This window comes from Mesoplodon bidens (genome assembly GCF_964165515.1).
Source record: "Mesoplodon bidens genome assembly, chromosome: 5".
NCBI lineage: Eukaryota > Metazoa > Chordata > Mammalia > Artiodactyla > Ziphiidae > Mesoplodon > Mesoplodon bidens.
Genome location: NC_138161.1, coordinates 40,306,622 through 40,327,451, shown reverse-complemented (window position 1 = coordinate 40,327,451; position 20,830 = coordinate 40,306,622). Strand labels below are relative to the sequence as shown.

Here is a 20,830-nt window from a genome sequence, read left to right as displayed (position 1 = left end):
AAAAGAGAGAAAGGAACAGAAGAAATATCTGAAACAATATTGACGGAGAATTTCCCCAAATTAATGTCAGACATCAAACCACAGCTCCAAGAAGCTCAGAAAACAACAAGCAGGATAAAAGCAAAAACAAACAAACAAAGTACATCTTGGGGTAATGTTTTTAAAATACAGAAAATCGAAGATAAAGGAAAAATCCTGGAAGAAGCCAGAGGGGGAAAAAAACACCATATCTATAGAGGAATAAAGATAAAAATTACATTCACCTTCTCCTTAGAAAGCATTCAAGTAAGAAGAGAGTGGAACAATATATTTCAAGTATTGAGAGGAAAAAAAAAAAACATGAGAATTCTGTATGCTGTAAAATTATCCTTCAAAAGTGAAAGATAAATAGAAACTTTCTTAGACAAGCAATAACTGAGGAAATTTCTTGCCACTAGACCTGCTTCACAAGACATATTAAAAAAAAAAAACCTCTTTTGAGAAAAAGAAAATAATGTAGATACTCAGATTTATATAAAGAAAGGGAATAAGTGAAGGTAAAATAAAATTTTTTTCTTAGTCTTCATTGTTCTAACAATTTTTTTCAAGTTTATAATAGAAAATGTTTTAATTATGCTTATGTGTATATCTTATGTATATTTGTTATGTATGCTTATATATAAGTGAAATGAATGATGATAGTAATACAAGGGATAAGGGGAAGGAATTAGGATTATTTTGTTATTTTAAAGTACTCACACTACCCATGAAGTATTAATTGAATGTGGACTTGGATGTAGTGTACAACACAGGAAATATACCCACCATTTTATTATAACTTTAAATGGAGTATAATCTATAAAAATATGAGATCATGATGCTGTACAGCAGAAACTTATATTGTAAATCAGCTATATTTCAATTTAAAAATGCAAAATTGAAAACAAAGTAAGAAAGTGATCTTGGAAGTATCACTGATAGGCAAAGAAAGGAGAAAATGGAGTCATATAAAATGCTCAATTAAAACCACAAAAGGCACACACAAAAACATAGATGATAAAAATAGGCACAAAGAAAAAGACAGCAAATAGAAACTGGGTTCAGCTATTTTTCACCTTCTCTTACTTCACTTGCTAAGAAGGTGAATTTTCAGGATAGAGAAAGAGACATGTCATTCATATATCTTCATGGTGGCTCTTAGTTTTGTCTTCTTTTCGTTCAGCCTCCCTCTGTTTACTGCACATGCACTAACTGATATCTCTACCATCAGTCTTGTCTACTTTGTAGTTAGGCCTCCTACATGCCTCCGAAACTAAAGTTTGAGATTTTGAACTTAGGGTTGTGACTGTCCTTCCAGGAGCATAGACATCTCCCACCTGGTTAATTCAGCTGACCTGCGGTTTCATTTGGCAGAGACATGCAATTCTCCTCCAAGCATCTGTCTGGTCTTGACCCAAGTTAACTCATCCCACTACAGTAGCCCTACTCACAGACCTGGTGACTTCCAACGTGGTCCCTCTTCTATAGAACTACGGCAGGACCAAGAGAGTGTCAACCATGTCTCTTACCATGCTGCTCCACCTTCCTTTTTTTTTTAAATTAATTTATTTCATTTCTTTATTTTTGGCTGCGCTGGGTCTTTTTTGATGCGTGCTGGCTTTCTCTAGTTGCAGCGAGTGGGGGCTACTCTCCATTGCGGTGCAAGGGCTTCTCATTGCAGTGGCTTCTCTTGTTGTGGAGCATGGGCTCTAGATGTGTGGGCTCAGTAGTTGTGGTTCGTGGGCTCTAGAGCACAGGCTCAGTAGTTGTGGTGCACGGGCTTAGCTGCTCCGCGGCATGTGGGATCTTCGCAGACCAGGGATCAAACCTGTGTCCCCTGCATTGGCAGGCGGATTCTTAACCACTGCACCATCAGGGAAGTCCCTGCTCCACCTTCTTGATCAGACTGGGGTACCTCACATTAACACAGTTTGCAGAGTGTCCTGGGTCCACCCAAATGATCTCAATGGAAGGAGTGAGTCACAAGTCCCTGAATTTGCTACTCTCCTCAAATTGTCTAATAGACTTTCCTCACCTCCAGATCAACTGCAGAGAGGGAATATTGAGTCACAAGGCAATCTCCTTCTCTCCCCCCACCTCCATTTTCTGACCAACCTCCAAGGTCAGGGTAAAGTGTTATTTCACTTATCCCATTGTCACCTGTCTTTCCATATTGACCTCAGGGGAATGTGGCTGCTTTCTCTACTGGAAAACACCTAGCTTAGCCCTTCATATATGAATAGAAACTAAAGAAATCAAACTAATCTTTATTTTTCTCTACAGTGTTGGAATTTAAAATCACTGTCTTATTGTAAAATATTATTGGTACTCCATCATCATCTCTTTTTCTCTTTACATTGCTTCTGAAACAGACTTTAATTTTCTCATTCCCCAGTGACTGATGCCTATAGCCCTGGATCTCAGGTCAATAGGTATGATGGTTATATATGCAGAAAAGTAAAAGCATAAAGTTCATTAATACATTTCAAATAATTACCTTTTTTGTCATTTGAATCTATCGTCTCTTTAGAACTTAGATGTATATTTCAACGGCTCATCTAAAAGCTTCTGTTACCAGGAAGTCTGATAATCCGTACGAAGTCTTTATGCAAAACCTGAATTCCTTATGTCCTCCTGTGACCCTCACACTCTATTGTAAATCTCATTTAATGGTGTCATTTCTAACTCAGTGCCCTACTCCAGAAACCACAGTCACATTTGACTTTACCATATCCTCTCTCTAACCCTTCCCTCCAATTATGATGTGACTCAGGTATACCGCCTCCAGAGTTGTCATCCCTAAATCCTTAGGAAAATAACTGAGCTCTCTAAATGTATGCTTCCTTTTTTTTTTTTTTTCTTTTTTCAAACAAGAATACTGTTACATTGATCACAGGTTGTTGAAAGAATTAAGTGAGATGATGTATGATGGATGTCAATTTCTTTGTAAAGGGTAGCATTACTCTTGTTTTTCTCCTCATATACTTCCACAAGCTTCTCCTTTCCTACTGGGTCCTTCTGTGTTATGCTGAAGCTTTTAGCAAAATATTCAGGATTCTTAACCATTTTCCACCATCTTTAACACCTTGAACACTGAGTACTCAAGCCACTCTGAATTTTTTTCTCCTTCAGCATCAAGCCTTGCTTTTTCATAATTAAGCATGCTCTCCACTGTTTATCTCACTGCTTAAAATGCCTTTCTGCTCCAGCTCGCTCTGCAGCTCTGCCATTAACTCTCCCAGTGACCTTGGGAAAATGTCAGAATCTCTCTCTGCCTCAGATTCCTAAATTCAAGGCTAAAGATAAAAATGAAGCTGTTTCTGTTTTGTATATAATTTCATTTGTTTCATTGTTTTAGATTCTGCATATAAGTGATCATGTGATATCATGTGATATTTGTCTTTCTCTATCTGACTTACTACACTTAGTATGATAATCTCTAGGTCCATCATAGAAAACAAATTTATGGTTACCAAAGGGGAAGCGGGAGGGTAAATGAAGAGCTTCAGACTAACAGATACACGCTACAGCATAAAAAAATCGATAGATAACAAGGTCTTACTCTATAGTACAGGGAACTGTATTCAATACCTTGTAATAATGTATAGTGGAAAAGGATCTGAAAAAGAATATATATATATATATATATATATATAGAGAGAGAGAGAGAGAGAGAGAGAGAGAGAATCACTTTGCTGTATACCTGAAACTAACACAACATTGTAAATCAACTATACCTCAATAAAGAAACAAACAAAAAATGAAACCAAACTCATGAAGATTATGCAAAATAATACATATTGATATTACAAATTGGCCTATAGTGAGGAGCAAGTAAATGTTATCCACTAACTAAAGATTGTATTATTAATTACTATTTATTATCATCATTATCATCAGCAGCAGCAGCAATAACTTCCCAGAATGCTCTTACTTAACTTTCAAGAGCTAGTTAAAATATCATCTCATCTGAAAAGACTGCTCCAGGGAAATATATTCATTTATCCTGTTGCACTGTCCTTTCCATCTTGTATTCATTTCTTCCCAGTTTCTCAGCATCTGGAAGGAAGAGACCATGACAGTCATCTTTATAGTTCTAACGCCTGGTCAGTGGCTGCATATAGCAGGTGCTCAGTAAACAGTTGCTGAATGAAGGAAAACAAACAAACAAAAAATAATAAAACTTATTGTGTTGTTAACGTGTAACAAATTGTTTTAAGATCTCCTATGTATTAAGTCACTCAGTTCTCCAATAACCCTGTCATTATCTACTCCTATTATCATCCCCATTGCAGGGGTGGGAAACTGAGAGATGGAAAAATGCATTAATTTGGTTACAGTCAGGACCGGAACCAAGCTTATCTGGCTCCAGATTCTGTGTTTAACCTTAATGCTACATTGATTTTCCTGGGCAAGAAAGACAACAGAAAGACAGAGGACAGAATTGGAAGCTGTTCAAGGTCCTTCCTGTTTAACATTCTATGATCCAAGGATTTCTCTTAAAGTCTTTGAATCTAATACATGCAGAAATAATATATAAAGATATTATTTCTTCAGAAGTTTTATAAAAGGTTCTAACTATTCATATTCATTCACTGGGCATATCTAGTCTGAAAAAATAACTATGTTTCCTATCAATTAACTGTAGCATGACTACTCATACTCTCACCTACTTATAATTTTATTCAAGTTCATTTTCTTGAGATAAGTGGTTCTGTTTTAAATGGAATCAATTAGGAGTCACCTTGAATCTGGAATTTTATAATTCTCAAAGTTTAAACTCTCATCATCGTAAATATTTTACTCCAGGTTTGACCATGCTAGATTCATACAATTAAAAACTCATTAGATTGAGGTAAGTGTGTCTGGGAGCATGACGAGATATTGCAAGGGACAGGCATTTCTCATAAGGTTTTAACCAGCTGCCCTGAGAAGAGGGGACCTAGGGACACTGCATTTGTTCATATAACTATTGTAAAGTAATGACAGTAGGCAGACTGTATGATAGAGTAAGATGGATGAGGCATGGAAGGCATGGAAGGACTAGATGTCAATAAAGAGTAAATTACCACTGAGGGCAACTGGGGCTCAGTCCTGCTGGGGACCCTTAGAATTGTTTCTCTGAAGGAGAGAGAGCTGGGTCCTTCACCATCACATTTGTCCATCACTGTTAAGGGTTGTGCCCTATGGGCACTAGTTATCTCACACTTCCAAGCTACCCTGTGTGCAGGGTGAGTGAGCTTCCTGTAACTTCTGCAAAAACTATCAATCAGAATAGCAAAGCAGCCAGCACATGCGGTGAGATGCTGCTTGAGTGCATGGCAGGGAGCACTCCACAATTGCAGCTGACATTGCAGGTTTGCTCAGGGGACCTTAACACAGAACCCCCAAATGGTATTCTACAGCATCCCTTTTCACTGCTCAGAAATGTCACTGCCTCACATGAAATTCAGCTTTTTAATAACTTTTCAAAGGTGTGTCTGGCCACCAATTCTTGAGAAAAAGGGTTAAAGACAGGTTTCGTATAGCAGGCTCTATTTCCTGCTACAGCTGTGCGTCCCAATTCTATGCCTTATGTTCATCATTTCCCTGCTCTACCACCTGTTCTAGAGTCCTCTCACACTTGGCCAGCTCCCCAGTTGACATATAAGCTGCCTACCTAAAAGAGAAACACAGACCTTCATCCCTTAGGCATCTGAGTCTTTGGTTACCTTGCCCCTTTTCAGGCAGTTATTCCTGAAAATGCCTTTTTCTGTTATCGTTGAATATAGAGATGCCGACAGAAACCACGGTGATCCACCTCAGTGCCCCAAATACTCCTCCATGTCTCCATGACGAGACAGCAAATATAGAAATTCATGATAATCACAGTCAACAACGCTGTCAGTTTACTAATTCCTTTATTTACATGCTGGTCTACAGGTATGAGGGGCCCAGAATGACTAATCATAAGTTGAAGCTTTAGGATTGGAGGACTCCTTAGTATATCCCTTAGAAGAAACATTTCCCTGCTGGGGTTAAAGATCTTGAATCTTGCAGAATTTAAAGTTGCAGGAATGAGCAGCACAAACTCCCCAATGGGTCATTGAGAAGCATGGTGACAATGGTTAATCCTTTCAACATTTGATTCCCACACCTGTGGATTCTAGTACTGGGTACAGGCATGATATTTTACCCTTACTATCTTATTATCTCTTATTCTCTAGATCACAAATCGAACGTAAGTCTTCCAACAGCTTCTAAATATTTGTTTAAACCCTGATTAAAAACTCAGGGTTTTAGAAAATGACATAGGGTAAGTCCGTGAAATGATTGGATCCATTGCATGATAGGTTTAGGCGAGAAATCCATTTACTGCCTTGCAATAATATATTAGGGATTAGGGTCACTTTAATTTCAGTATCAAGTAAGGCTCAGTTTTCAATGCCTTATGATAGATCTTGGGTATTCTTCCTCCTCAATATGCAGTTACTTTAAGGCCATAGGTTCTTTCAAGGAGAGATTGGTGAAACATTTATTATGCATGCCTTTGGTGGCATGACAGAGTCTTTCCTCAGAATTTATCTCCCTTTGGGTCACCAGGCCCTGTGTGTGAGGTTAGCTCAGATCTGGAAACTGGGCAAGAAATAGTGATTTTTCATTGCAGAAGCTAATAGAAGCCTTGGTTTATTTTCTCTTGAAGTTTTTTATTCATATCCAGCATCACCCTTGCTGGCTGCTCATTTATTTCACTCTTAGACATATCACAGTGTCTTATAATTGTCAAAGAACCCCATAATTTAAGGACCCCTTGTTTATCATATTAGTATTGCTGTGCTTTATAGTAATTATATTGACTTTGCTCCTGATGGCTATGTGCCACCATCTGGTCTTTGCTATTCGGGAACCGTGTCATCTTCATTGACACGAGGGCCCTATCTCTCATGGCATCATCTCCTCCTGCTAATTCTGTCTTACAGAGGACAGCCACCATGAACTTCTCAAAGATGCTAGTGTTCTTCACACTAATGCATGCCTTCTTGGGTACAACAGCTATCACCATTCCAGACCTCAGGCTCCTGCTTACTCTGTATCTTCACCATAATTTTAGCCTAGAAGACACTGAGGCCAAATATTGTCTCCTTTGCAGTTTTTCTACATTTACTATTCAATCTTGTGCTTGAATTTCAGTAAAGTTTACCCCTAGCTGTAGGAAACAAAAGTTTTGAAAAATTTCCATGAAGGCCCTTTGGCTTCCCCAGCATTCCCTGAATTCGTAGGTGGATAACTTCAGACTGTCATTGTTTTTCTGCAAGGTTTCCAATATAAAGAAACAAACAAACACACACAAAAATTAAAAATTCAGCTTATTCCATGGTCTTTAAAATTGCCATTGTCCCCACGTAGTTCAATATTGAAGTTACACCATAAGCCAATGTTTTCTCTCTCTCTGCTGCTGGTCATCCTATTCTAAAACAGGTGAAAGGATGAGTGATCATGGTGCTAAAAGCAGAACTTAAGACAAGGGCTTATTAAAATGTAGCTTATTTAGAAGGTGATACCCAGAAACAGAAATGAAGAGATGAGGAAAGTGACACAGGAAAGGAACCTATTTGTTCTCACTGTTAACAACTGGCACTTAATCCCACTGTGGGCTTCATTCTCTCTAAAGAGGCGTGTTGAATGTACTTGTTGAATGAAGAAGCAGAGCCTGGGTCCTTGATTACTAATCCCTAGCTCCACTGATGGATGGATTCGTCCAAGGGCATTCACTCTCTGAATTTCTGTGCTGCTTTGCTGATACTTCCTGAGTTGCTATAACAGAAAAGTAGAAAAATATGGCTATAGTTTCATATGGGATGTGATAAGTTTGATGAGCTCCGTCTATGAAAAATGCAGCTTAGATTACAGTAGGCTAAGGGGTTGTGTCATAGGGCACAAGAAGCAACATTTCCCTTATATTCATGGTCATATTTTTACTTATTATATCCATTTTACAGATGAGAAAATTTAGGTTCAGATTCTGAAATAATTTACCCAAGGTCACACAAAAAAATAAGTGACAGAATATAATTAAAGCTCACAAGAAATGAAGAATCTCCAGTCCTACCCCAGACCTACTGAATCTGAATCTGCATTTTAATAGAATCTCTAGATGTTATACATGAATATTTAGGTTTGCTAAGTACTGGCTTAAATTTTTTTTTTCTTAAATGCCTATAGTTATAAATCAAAAGAGAAAGTCATATATAGTATCAAGTAATCCAAAATGTATACTCTTCTTTTAGTTAAAACAAAGAGATTCTCCTAAGTATTTTCTTTTACAAACCTTAACTAATTAAAATATTTTGCCGGGAGGGACCCAGTGTAATTTTTTTAAAGAAGTTTCTGTGAGTTAGAGTTGGGTTGGAAATTGATATAAAAGGAGTGTTACTGTCATAAGTAGTGTGCCAGTCAGAGGTGAAGGCAATGACACACGTGGGTATAACTCAAGGACGACTTATTTGAGAGTGTATTAGTTTTCTATTGCTTCTGTAACAAATTACAAAAACTTAGCTTAAAATCACACAAATTTATTATCCTACACTTCTGTTCGCTTGGCTATTTACTCTGCTCTGTTTCTCTTCTCTGCTCTGGAATAAAGATGTTGTTCAGCTGGGCTTTTGTCAAGAGGCCCTGGAGAATTTTCTTCCAAACTCATTCAAGATTTTGGAAAAATCCAGTTCTTTGTGATTGTAGGACTGAGGTCCACATTTCCTTGCTGGCTGTCTTCTGGGGGCTGTCATTAGCATCTAGTGGCTCTTAGGTCCTTCCCTCTGGGTCCCTGCATCTCAGAGTCAGGAAGGACACATCAAATTGGCTCCTGCTTGGAATCTCTCTGATTTTCCCTTCTGTCATATATATCTTGCTTTCCCTTCTGCCACATGTTTTCTGCCTCCAGTCAGAAAAGATTCTTTACCTTTAAGTGCTCACGTGATTATATTGAACATGTCTGGATAATCCATATTATACTCCCTATTTTAAAGTCTGTAACCTTAATTTATATCTACAACCCTTCTTTTACTATGTAGCATAACATATCCATAGGTTCCAATGATTAGGGGATGGATATCTTTGGAGAGCCATTCTGCCTACCACAGAGTTTTTGTGCTTCAAAATGTAGTAAGAGGTGGTTTGGAGATAGATTTTAGACAGCTATAAGTGAGAGGAATACTTCCATTCTTTCAACAAATATTTATTGAGTAAATACTGCTTTCTAGTATTCTGGGCTAGGATTTTAGCTTTTGAGCAATGGGGTGTTTTCAAAGATTATTAAGTAGAAAAGTGATAGAATAAACAGTATCAGCAAAGCAGCCCAGAAATGCAGAATAAGTGCCCAAACCCCAAGTTCCTGTCATCAGGCTACAGGTTCATACCCGTAGGGAGACTGATGATTTCTTCCTTTTTGTAACTGCAGGTTAGAGGTAGAGAGATAAGTGTCTCCTTTGGGAAGCTGGCCATGGAAAGAAAAAAGAAAGGATGACTTTGAGGAAAGGTACAAATAAATAGCTGACAAAACTTTGTGCTTGGCATAAAAGGAATAAAGTTGATGAAGTATTGCAGGATGATTGGGAGAATTTGAGGAATAGCAAAATGATCATTACAATATCAATCATTCAAGAAGAACAAAGCAATGATCCCAAATCACTGAAGTGTCATGCATGCTTGAATAGAAACACCAGGTGGGACAGCAGCAAACAACAAAAATAAAAACACCAACTTTCTTTGCTGTTCTTGCTTAATTGTTCTCTCCACTTGTTGCTGGCTAAGTTGGACATTGCCTGGCACAGTGGTGTGTTCCACAATCTTGACTTACCCACCAGTAAATCTCAAAATAACCCAGCTCTTCAAGTTTCAGTACAATTCTTGCCTATTTACAGGAAAAGAGTGTCATCATAGACAATGTGTTTCCAACAAATACATAGGCAGTAATTGGAATAAAGCATGGACCAAAGTATTAATAATGATGCAAATTGAGAATACATTGGAACTATTTGAAGAGTACAAGTTGAGGTTAAGTCAATCTTACCACTAGGGGAAGGTTGACATTTTTTTTACACATATTCAGATGTTGTCTCCTCTAATACATGAACCAGAAACATTATAAAGAAATAATGGAATAGACACAGAGTATGACACATGTGGTCGGCATTTGCTTCAACATCTCTGGATGCGAGATTATTAAAAAAAAAAAAAAAAAAAAACCTCAGTAAAATCCTTAAGAACTTATTCATTCATATCCATACCTTGGTGTATATTTTATGGCTTCAGTTCTTCTACTGAAAAATAGTGTTTATTTTTAGGTTAATAGACACACACAACAATGTTGAAGGTCATACTACAATCTAAAACTGTCTCAAATGTTTTTGGTTTGGCTTTACGGAAAATGCACTGTGCCAAACACTTTTTCTCCTTTATTTTTAAACCCTTGTGTATTTTTAAAGAAAATGTAATCCACATGTTTCTTATTCATTTACACTTAACTCATCAAATTCCTCTTGTGTAAGAGTGACTTGGAGACCAAAAGACTTTGGAAATTATTTGTTTGCCTTTGAAGCTCTTTCTTTTTATTAGGAAAGTAATAGCATGTTCTTTGGTATAGTTCATGTTAGATACTCAGGTACTCAGTTTTTCAAGTATGTAAATAACATAATCTAGAATATTTATATTTGTCCTTATATCTTGCTTTCCCTATTCTATTAATATAATGGTAATTGTCACCATTATATCCTTTGTTATACTATTACTATGTTATTATTTACTAATAGTATTGTTATAAACTTCATAATAACATTAGTGGTGTTACAAGAATATCTATATATTTGCAACATCTTCATTTAAAAAGTGGTTTTATCTTACTCATCTTTCCTTAAAGACTTGTATGGAAAGAGAATTCCAGCCTTTGTAGCATACTCACCTATTTCATTTCCTCATAGAATGTCAGACAGAGAGAATTTGCCAACTGCTTTACATCCTCCAAAAATCTTTTCAGTTCATCTGTTTTATTTCTACTTTCGTGACTAAGTGTGCTATTCATCTCTCATAGCTATTTTTAACCTCTCTTCAAATCCTTGTACAATTGTCTGACTTTATAATCTGAATTAAAAGTCATTTCATTGTTGAGCTGAATGATTCTGTCCTACTGGTTCCATTTATGTATTCTTTATACTTATGGATAATACATTGTTCTAGTTTGCTTATCCTCTGAATTATAACCTGTCACAGGTCTTTAAGTATTCTTAAATAATCTTGTGGATGTATACTCTGAAACTCAAGAGCACCCCAAGCACCTTTAAAAGTAGGGTCTATGTCTTTTTATTTATTTCATGTCTTCTTATCATGCTTAGTTCTGATTGCTACAAATTTTAATCTCAGTAAATATAACTGGTGGGTTGCTAATTTTTAAAGTATTATGTGGCATGTGCTACTTGCTTTCTGCATGAAAATAATATAGTAAAATGCCAGATAAAAGTGGATTCTGACTCAGTCTCTTTTTAAAATTAGATCACATGCTTGTAATCTATTGTAAGGTTTGGTCCTTTAACTATTTTCTTAAATTTAACCAGGATCTTGAAAACCCAGTGCACGTGAAAAGAAAAAGTAGTGAACATGACCTTAATCAAAATTGCCAGTTCATTTGCAAAACAGATACTGATGGCCCACAACCAACAGGGCCTTGTTTAGGCTTTGTGCTAGATTCTGGTAATGAAGAGAGGAAAGGGACAATCTCTTCTCTCAGACAACTGACCATTTTGGGAGTCACAAATGTAGACGATTTCAACACTGTGTGCAGAGTGATAGGACAAAGGTCAAAGAGTAGAGGCAGGCATCTCAGTCTAGTTTCAAGAAAATGCTTTTGCAGCGATCTCAAAGTTAAGCAGGGTGTGCAAGCTAAGCATTATAAGAGGCAACATGATAGCCTCAGTTTAAGAGACATTTACATAGCACTTATTTGTGTGGGTTACTGTTCCAAGCTCCTTACTCATTCACTCCTCATCACTATCCCATGGGTAAGCACTGTTACTAACCTAATTTTACAAGTGAGGAAACTGAAGTACCTGCAAGTTAAGTGAATTGCCCAAGGTCAACAGCAGGCACAGCCAGGACTTAAATATAAGTATTGTGTGCCTCCATAGTCTCTACAGGAGACTTTTAATAGAGAATTTACATACTCATGGAGAGCAACACACAGTCAAGGAAGAACAAGTGGGTTGGCATTTCCTGAGGGCAAGTTATAATGGGGACAATGTCAAGAGATGAAGGAAGCTAAAGAAGTGTATGAGAAGGATGTTACACTGAAAAACCAGCGTTTTATCTTAAAGGAGTCATTGTAATCATTGGGATAACAGGATTTTGTCTCAATATTAGAAAGAAGATTCTCTAGCATCATGGATTATGGGATACAAGATGGCTGGGTTGGAGGTAGAAAGACCTGGTAAGGGGTACCTGCAATAGCACAAGTGAGAGAAACAGTGGAAATATGGTTGGAGGGAAGCTGAAGCTCACATGAGTTATTCTAGGAGAGGGCATGTGAAGGCTTAAGCTGCTGATGTTGGAAAAAGAGAGAAAGTTGTGTCTGGAGTGATTCCTCTGAGTTTCTGATTAAGGCAACAGTGTAGACAGTGGTGACTACTGGGATAAAGAAGAAAACAAGAGAATTGAACATTAGAAAATGCTTATGATACCATGTAAAGAGAAAAAGAATGTAGAGCTCCAAATTGTATATTCTGTATTGCCCTTTAAAATATATGTGTGTAATATGCACGGAAAAGCTCTGGTGAAAACTAGAACAACCATTCATTGTAAATGGTAAAATTTCTCAGAACTTTTCATTTTTCACCGTATCTTCTAAATTTTCCACAATGAACATGAATTAGTTATTTTTCCATTAAACTAAAATTAAATGTTACTGGAAGGATTTAGACAGTGATCTTATTTAAAGTTAACTTCTATGATCTTTCAGGAAAGCAAATAAAGTACTTAGCAAAAGTAGATGATTTATTAACTTTGGATCAGGAACTCCCCTCTTAGGAAGCTAAAATAATATGTAGGTTCTCACATGTTTATTTATAAATATATTTATTGTCATGCAGAAAAATTAGCATTAGCAATCAGGTTGTTGAAAACAATTATAGCACAAGTGTGTGAATGCATATTACACATTCATTAGGACAGTTACTTATAAAAATAATCATTACTTATAAAAATTAATCATCAGGGAAATACTTCTGATATATGAAAACAGCAGGGTATGAGTTCTTTGATGCTATTTACGTAGGATATCTCTGAGTGAAATATGATACTGATTTTCTTTGACTTGCATTTTTTAGGATCTGTAAAATATACCTACATATTTACTTATAAAATATAATAAAACATAAAAATAAAGACATTTAGTTCATAGTGTGAGCAGTATCACTGCTGTTTAATCCTTTCAAATGGGCTTATGTTGGACTGTAAGTACACAGCCAAAGAGGAGTGGAAAAGTCACCTGGACTATGAGACTGGCTGTGTCAGGGGAAGCAATTGGTCCAAATCATGATTATAAATGAGAATAAGTATGAAGGACCAATGATTACATTAAAAAGTATGTTTCTCAGGAATATTTGAATATGATAAGAGGGATCATAGCTTTAAACTTAAAGAAGCACTAAATTTTGGAATTTCAGATACTAAGAAGATAAAAGGATATTTGTTGAGATATTATCATATTCTTGAGATTTCTAAAAAATAATGTTCATGGCCTACACATAAATAGTAGATTTATTTGTGTTTTAGACATGTACTGTTTGTGTTATTATGTTTGGATATTTGGATACATTGACCAACATTCAGATATGGTAGTGCTATGACTTGACATCCATGGAAAATGTGAATCTTAAGGTAGCCATGTCTTTCCTTTGTCCCATGAAAAGTAATAGAATCTTTAGAAAATTAATTCATCTTCATTTAACTTTATCAGTTTTTGAAGAAACCACAAATATTTTAGATTCATTTGACAGAGCTAAAAAGCCTAGGGTGTTAAAATAATTGAAATGATGGTATCCACATGTAAATATCTTTAACTGCATGTTACTGAAACTTTTATGCTAATCTTTATATTAATTATTTATTGATATTTATTGAATGACTACTATGTGCAAGTGCTTTGAATGCATTATCTCATTTAATTCTCAGAAGAGATAAAACTTAGATCAGAAACTGACTGGGAGCATTTAAATTGATTTTGTTATGTGACCACCAGGCTAGTAAGCAACAGATTCATTAGAGAAGTAGGTAGTATAATCTACATTTGATAGGTATTGATATCAAGTCTGTGGCCCAAAGTCACATTAATAGAGCACAGTGTTGGAATCAAGATTCAAACAACATTTAAGTTGGAGCCTCTATGGCCACACTTCCAGCATTTCTAGAAAATAGTATACCACTTACCATCCTTTAAAAACACTCTTGAGAATTTGACATCTTAATGACTGATCTTTTCTTTTATAGGTACCTGTTAAATATTTCTCATAGTGCTTCCATACATTTTTTTGTGATCATATTTTTCATATACAGCTGTTGACTATTTTATAAAGAGATAATTGACATACAACATGATATTAGTTTCAGGCATATAGCATAATGATTTGATATTTGTATATATTGAGAAATAATCACTACAGTAAATCCAAGAAAGATCTGTTAAGATACACAGCTTTGTAATTTTTTTCTTGTGATGAGAACTTTTAAGATCTACTCTCTTAACTTTCAAATATGCAAGACAGTATTATCAACTATAGTCACCATGCTGTGCATTACGTCCCTATGACTTATTTATTTCATAAGTGGAAGTTTGTACCTTTTGACTCCTGTCATCCATTTGCAACCACTAATCTGCTGTTCTCTGTATCTACGAGCTTCTTTTTATTTTTTATTTTTGATTCCACATATAAGTGAGACCATACAGTATTTGTCATTTTTTGTCTGACTTATTTCACTTAGTATAATATGCTCAGGGTGCACCTATATTGTCACAAATGGAAAAAATTTATTTATTTTATTTTATTTTTTTTGCTGAATAATAGTCCAGTGTATACAAATATACACCACATCTTCTTTATCCTTTCATTCATTGATGGACAATTAGGTTGTTTCTGTATCTTGGTTATTGTACCTAATGCTGCAATGAACATGGGGGTGCATATATCTTTTTCAGTTAGTGTTTCTGCTTTCTTTGGGTAAATACCCAGAAGTGGAATTGCTGGATCATATGGTAGTTCTATTTTTAATTTTTTTGAGGGACTTACATACTCTATAGCGGCTGCACCAATTTACATTCCCACAAACAGTGTACAAGGGTTCCTTTTTCTCCACATCCTCACTAGCATTTTTTATCTTTTGTCTTTTTGATAATACTATTCTAACAGGTGTGAGGTGATAGTGTGGTCTCAATTTGCCTTTCCCTGATGATTAATGGCACTGAGCACATTTTCATGTACATGTAGGCTATCTGTATGTCTTCTTTGGACAAATGTCTGTTCAGGCCCTGTGCCCATTTTTAAATTGAATGGTTTTTGCTAATGAGTTGTATGAGTTCTTTATAGATTTTGGATATTAACCCCTCATTAGATATATGATTTGAAAGTATTTTCTCCCATTTACTAGGTTGTCTTTTCATTTTGTTGATGATTTCCTTTGCAGTATAGAAGCTTTTTAGTTTAATGTAGTCCCACTTTTGTTGTTGCTTTTGGTTTAAAATCCAAAAAAATAAAAATCACAAAAACTATGCCAAGGAAATTACCTCCTATGTTTTCTTCTAGGACTTTTCTGGTTTCAGGTCTCACATTCAAGTCTTTAATCCATTTGAGTTAATTTTTGTGTATGGTGTAACACAGTGGTCCAGTTTCATTCTGTTGCATGTTGCTGTCCAGTTTTTCCAACACTATTTATTGATGAGACTGTCCTTTCCCCATTGTATATTCTTGGCTCCTTTGTCATAAATTAATTGACCATATACATTGAGTTTATTTGGGAGCTACCTTTGTTCTATTGATCTATGTCTCTTTTTTTAGGCCAGTTCCATATTGTTTCGATGACTATAGCTTTGCAATATAGTTTGAAGTCAGGAAGTGTGATGCCTCCAGCTTTGTTCTTCTTTCTCAAGATTGCTTTGTATACTTGGGGTCTTTTGTGGCTCCACACAGGTTTTAGGATCTTTTTTTTTTTCTGTGAAAAAATGCCATTGGAATTTTGATAAGGATTTCACTGAGTCTGTATATTGCTTTGTGTAGTATGCACATTTTAACAATATTAATTCTTCCAATACATGAGCATGAAATGCCTTTCCATTTATTTGTGTCTTCTTTAATTTCTTTAATCAGTATCTTATAGTTTTCAGAATACAGGTTTTTCACCTTGGTTAAATTTATCCCTGAGTATTTTATTCTTTTTTATTTATTTATTTTTATTTTTAAACATTTTTTATTTTATTCTTTTTGATGCAATTATAAATGGAATGGTTTTCTTAATTTCTCTTTCTGAGAGTTTGTTGTTAATGTATAGAAACACAGTAGATTTTTGATATTGATTTCATATCCTACAACTTTACTGAATTCATTTATTAGTTTTAACAGTTTTATGGTAGAGACTTTAGGGTTTTCTACATATAATATTATGTCATCTACAAAGAGGGACAGTTTTACTTCTTCCTTTCCAATTTAGATGCTTTTATTTTTCTTGCCTACTTGCTCTGTCTAGGACTTCCAAAACTATTTTAAGTAGTATTTACCTGTTAAATATTTCTTATAGTGCTTATGTTTATTCCTTTTGTAGTCATACCTTTTATACATAGCTATTGACAATTTAATTTTTATAGTATGTAATTTTCCATATGTTCTATATATCTCTGTACTGTCATGATTTAACTTAATCATTTTGGGTTAAGGAGAAAGAGTTCTCTTCTGGAATTAAAAAAAAATTCCTTTTTTCCCCACAGCCCTTCCTCTTTTCTTTTCTCCATTTCTTTCTACCTCTTCCTTCCTTCTTTCCAATCTTTTAAAAAAATTAACTATTGTATTTAAACCTTGCAGTATTGGGAGAGGGGAGATTTGATATGGGGGTAGGCATGATTTTTCATTCTATGTGATATTTTATCTTACAAAGGACAGAAATATAATGGGAGAATTTTTTTCTTCAATGATTTTAAGAAAATATTGAATATTTATATTGGAACTCATTATTCTTTAGTTTTACTTGTTCTTATGAAGCAAGAATTGTTTTCTCTATTTTGCAGATAAGTCAGCTGAATCTCAGAGAGATTAAATGATACATCCAAAACCATTCAGCAAGGAAGTTTCCTGAATGTGGGCTTGAACCCAGATCTGCCTGGTGTCAATGCTCATAATCTTTTTTATTCAGTTACTCTCTTACTTTATTTTAAACATAGGATTATTAGACTTCAGAGATGAAAGAGCATTTGAGATTGCTCATTCCAACAACTTCAATTCATGTTTTAGGGGACTGTAGCCTAGAGGAGTTAGACCACTTAGTTAAGGTCATGTAACCATAGAGTTATTGGGTTGGGCATAAAGTTCATTTTTTTTTTTTTTCTGTAGGATGGCTCTAGTAGCGCTTAGTTGTCTAACTTCATTAGAACGAATTTTGTTAGATTGTATTGTGACAGCTATCACATCAGTGTGCATTAAAAAAAACTTATCAAAATTGGTGAATTTTTGTGTAGCCATTTTAATATTGAAGATGGAAGAAAAAAGCAACACTTTCAGCATATTATGCTTTATTATTTCAAGAAAGGTAAGAATGCAACTGAAATGCAAAAAAAGGATTTATGCAGTGTATGGTGAAGGTGCTGTGAGTGATTGAACATGTCAAAAGTGGTTTGTGAAGTTTTGTGCTGGAGATTTATCACTGGACGATGCTCCACGGTCAGGTAGACTAGTTGAAGTTTGATAGTGATCAAATCGAGACAATAATTGAGAGCAATCAACCTTATACATGTGGGAGATAGCTGACATACTCAAAATATCCAAATCAAGAGCTGAAAATCCTTTACACCAGCTTGATTATGTTAATCACTTTGATGTTTGGGTTCCACATAAGTTAAGCAAAAAAAAATCTTGACTCTATTTCTGCATACGATTCTCTACTTACACGTAAGGAAAACATTCTGTTTTTAAAACAAATTGTGACGGGTGATGAGAAATGGATACTGTAAAATAATGTGGAATGGAAGAGATTGTGGGGCAATGAAGAGAACTACCAACAACCACACCAAAGGCCGTCTTCATCCAAAGAAAGTGATGTTGTGTATATGGTGGGGTTGGAAGGGAGTCCTCTATTATGAGCTCCTTCTGGAAAACCAAACGATTCATTCCAGCAAGTACTGCTCCCAGTTAGACTGAGTGAAAGCAGCACTCGACAAAACGCGTCCAGAAGTAGTCAACAGAAAATGCATAATCTTCCATCAGGATAGCACGGGACGACATGCTTCTTTGATGACAAGGCAAAAACGATTACAGTTTGGCTGGGAAGTTCTGATTCATCTGCTGTATTCACCAGATATTGCATTTTCAGATTTCCATTGATTTTGGTCTTTACAAAATTCTCTTAATGGAAAAAATTTCAATTCCCTGTATGACTATAAAAGGCACCTGGAACAGTTATTTGCTCAAAAAACTAAAAAGTTTTGGGAAGATGGAATTATGAAGTTGCCTGGAAAATAGCAGAAGGTAGTGGAACAAAAGGGTGAATAAGTTGTTCAATAAAATTCTTGGTGAAAGTGGAAAATGTGTCATTTTTAAACTTAAAAACCGAAGAAACTTTTTGGCCAACCCAATACTATAGCACCAGCATTAATTGTGGTTGCTTTCTTTCCATATTTCAGGAACTAACAAATTGGCCTAAATTCCTTGGCTTACTGGGTTTAAGTTAAAAAAAAATAGACTCCTACACTTTATTTTTCCTTGGCAAGAAGGTGGAGTACGACTTGACTACTCACATTGCACACTTTTTGGATCGGCATCTAGTCTTTTCATTGCTTGAGTTTCTCTCTGTAAAGAAGATATATAATGAAAAAGAATTATTACAAGGGAAATTGGATCTTCTTAGTGATAACAACACGATAGCCTTTGTTATGGATGTATACCAAAACCTTTGTTCTGATGATATTCCTCATTCTTTGAGAGAAAAAAGAACTGTTGCTGCACAACTGAAGCAGCTTCAGGCAGAAACAGAACCAATTGTGAAGATATTTGAAGATCCAGAAACTACAAAGCAAATGCAGTCAAACAGGGATGGTCAGATGCGATTTGACTACCTGGCAGACAAGCATGGTTTTAGGCAGGAATATTTAGAGACACTCTCGGTATGCAAAATTCCTATATAAATGTGGAAATTAATCTTGAGCTGCAGAATATCTTTACTTCTTTAGAGTGTTGGTTCCAGCAACTGATAGAAATGCTTTGAGTTCACTCTGGGGAAAACTGGCTTCTGAAATCTTAATGCAGAATTGGGATGCAGCCATGGAAGACCTTACATGGCTAAAAGAGACCATAGATACAATTCTGTGAGCTCTCCACTTCAGTCTCTTCAGCAGCGAACATGGCTCATTCATTAGTCTCTGTTTGCTTTCTTCAATAACCCCAAGGACATTATAACATTATCGATCTCTTCCTTTACCATCCGCAGTATCTTAATGCAATTCAGACGATGTGTCCACATATTCTCCACTGTTTGACCACAGCAGTCATAACAAAGAAAGATGTTTGAAAACGCCACAGGTGCTAAAAGATCTGGTCCAAGTTATTCAACAGGAGTCTTACGCATGTAAAGACCCAATTACAGAGTTTGTTGACTGCTTATATGTTAACTTTCACTTTGATGGGGCTCAGAAAAAGCTGAGGGAATGTGAGTCAATGCTAGTGAATGATGTTTTCTTGGTGGCTTGTCTTGAGGACTTCATTAAAAATGTCTGTCTCTTCATATTTGAGACTTTTTATTGTATCCATCAGTGTATCAGCATTAACATCTTGGCAGATAAACTGAACATGTCTCCAGAAGAAGCTGAAAGGTGGGTTGTAAATTTGATTAGAAATACAAGACTGGATGCCAAGATTGATTCTAAATTATGTCATGTGCTTATGGGTAACAATGCAGTCTCACCCTATCAGCAAGTGATTGAAAAGACCAAAAGCTTTTCATTTAAAAGACAGGTGTTGGCCATGAATATTGAGAAGAAAATCAGAATAGTAGGTCAGAGGTTCCTAAATGTGTAACTCAGGACTCTGGCTACTACTGAAGAACTGTACAGAAAAAATGAAAAATCTATAAAAGAAAGGTGAAATAAAACCATTTTACAAAGGTGAAACATTATAGAAACAATTAACATGTTAAATATAAATTTTGGAGACTTTGAATAAAATTGGCTGTGCTTCATTAAAAAATAAAATAAAAAATAATAAAAATGATAAAATAAAACATAGACTCCTGAAGTAGGGAGATGAATTAGAAAAAGATGTACCATTTGGACAAATGATGATTTTGTGCAATTAAAACTGCACCCCTGCCTCAATGTAAGGTATCTGGGTGCAAGGATTGGAGGTGGACTTTTAACTCCCCCTATCCATTTCAGCTGGATACCCTTGATGTATGTACCAATTCATGACCATTTGTAGTCATTCTTCAAATAGAAACTTCAAAAACCTTTCTTTTGTCTCTTCTTACACAGCATCTCCTTTAACTTTGTCACATGGTGTTGCTTTGCTCCTGTAGTCTCCATTTGGGGTGTATTGTTGGT

At 35.6% G+C, this 20,830-nt stretch overlaps 1 pseudogene across 1 annotated transcript in view; it reads left to right on the top strand.

Annotated features, from left to right (window-relative positions):
- The window catches only part of LOC308617506 (eukaryotic translation initiation factor 3 subunit E-like), a 21,115-nt pseudogene extending 617 nt beyond the window's left edge, over positions 1-20,498 (top strand). The window contains exons 2-5 of the transcript in view: positions 4,067-4,124; positions 5,790-5,940; positions 6,225-6,238; positions 18,978-20,498. The product of the transcript in view is annotated as a eukaryotic translation initiation factor 3 subunit E-like (transcript). The remainder of the gene's footprint in view (positions 1-4,066; positions 4,125-5,789; positions 5,941-6,224; positions 6,239-18,977) is intronic.
- Positions 20,499-20,830: the final 332 nt, after the last annotated feature.